Below are 2039 nucleotides of genomic sequence, written 5' to 3'. Positions count from 1 at the left end.
CTCTCCACTGAATGGAAGACTTAGGCCTTTGCCTGGGCACAGGCCTCCACCTGACCAGTCATCCAAAGTATCCAATAAAATATTCATCTCAGAGCTGGGCCCTGGAGTACCCGTAGCTGTGACCCCAAGAACTCTATCTCTTAAAACAGACAAACAAACAAACAAAAACCTTTCCAGCTGTTGGGGAGGAAATGTAGGAGGGGCAACTAGGGGAAGCGGGGGAACCAGCAAAGAGACTTAAGAAAGAAATTATAAGGGTCTGAGTAAGAGAAGATGGTGGCCCTGTGTGGAGGAAGTGGAGGTGGAGAGAAAGGGGCAGACTTGATATATTTGGAAGATATGAATGTTGTTGGGCACGGTGGCTCACATCTGTAATCCTAGCACTTTGCGGGGCTGCGGTGGGTGGATCACCTGAGGTCAGGAGTTCAAGACCAGCCTGGCTAACATGGTGAAACCCATCTCTACTTAAAATACAAAATTTAGCCTGGTGTGGTGGCAGGCCTGTAGTCCCAGCTATTCAGGAGGCTGAGGCAGGAGAATTGCTTGAACCTGGGAGGCAGAGGCTGCAGTGATGGTGCCACTGTACTCCAGCCTGGGTGACAGAGCAAGACTTCAAATTTAAAAAATTTAAAAAAAGAAGAAAGTCTGAGTGCCTCAGATCCCAGTGCCTTTGTTTCTCCACCTGCTCAGGCCTAGGTGCTGCTTTGTTTTCAGGAATGCCACCAAGATCGCTTACCTAGAAGGTGCAAAGACTTCTGGAGGACCCCTGACCTGGGTGTGGGCAGGGGGTAGGATGAAAGACAAAGGCCATGGTGCCCCAGTCTCAGGTGGGGGAATCCCTTTGGGCCACGCCCCACCTTGGCCCCCAGAACTGCTCTACAGGGTGAGGGCCAGGGCAGGATTGAAGGTCCACCTGGCCGATGGAGGGGTCCAGGCAGAATACAGCTCATTCAGAAGCTGGCCAGTCCTCCCTCACCTTGGTCTCTGCCTCTGGGCAACCACTCACCCTGCTGTTGGTGGTAGGAGGGTGGTGGCGGGGGAGGGTTGCTGCTGGCAGTTTGGGCCCCTGTTTTCTTCTCAGGAGAGCTGTGACCTCACTGCCCCTCATGTCACTGGTGCCTGTGCGTTAGGAAGGGTCTGTCCCCTAGGCTGGAACAATTTCTGAGGCAGGGAGTAAAGGTCCCAGCAGCCTGTGACCCTGGGACTGTGACTTCAGTTCAGCTCAGACTGGAGCTAGAGCAGAGGGTTTGGGCCAGAGCTTCAGACACTGGATTGTGGCTCCACTCTGCCACTCACATGCTGTGTGGACTTGTGAAAGATACATCATCTCTCTGTGCGTCAGGTTTCTGCCCATACCATGGGAATAACAATCACAGGTACTTCATACAGGGTAATCGTGAAGATGAAAACAGAATGCTTGCTCTCTCCAGGGAGCCCTCCCAATGAGAAAACAGGCACAGTGGGGAGTGACCACCCCAAGGCCACACAGCTGCTGCAAGGATGTCATTTTGTGGGCATTCCTCACTTGCCTCCTGCTAGTGTGGAAGGCCCAGAGACTCCAGGAGGCCCCCAGCTGGTCCTGTGAGAGGGCCAAGGGGGGCCAGCTGTGATACCGGCTCCTAGCTGGAAGGGGCCTCAAGCCATCTATGTACACCCAGCCCCACGTAGCTCACCGGGGGCCCCTTTGCCGTCAAGGGCCACATCCCAGGTTTAGGTGCCAGAGAACTAAGGGGCTTAAGAGAGAATAGAGCTGTGGCTTTGTTTGTGAATTGGTTTGATCCTTTTCTCCTTCTCGAAGTACTCGCAGCTATTGTTGCTGGCCACGGGCTTGAGGTGGTGGTGGGGGCTGGCTGGCAGAGGGGCTAAGAGTGAATGGTGGTTAAAAGGAGTGCTGACTCCAGGGTAGCAGCTGGGCAAGGCTTGGGGCTCCCACCTCCCCCAGGTTCAGAGCCGGCTGAGGACCAGGAGTCCTCCCCTCTGGGGTCAGGGCTCACTATGGAACAACTGCCTTGGATGGAGTCCCAGGACCTGCTGTTTTA

The sequence above is a fragment of the Mandrillus leucophaeus genome, unplaced genomic scaffold (genome assembly GCF_000951045.1).
Source record: "Mandrillus leucophaeus isolate KB7577 unplaced genomic scaffold, Mleu.le_1.0 Scaffold99, whole genome shotgun sequence".
Classification (NCBI taxonomy): Eukaryota; Metazoa; Chordata; class Mammalia; order Primates; family Cercopithecidae; genus Mandrillus; species Mandrillus leucophaeus.
This window is presented reverse-complemented; position numbering follows the sequence as displayed.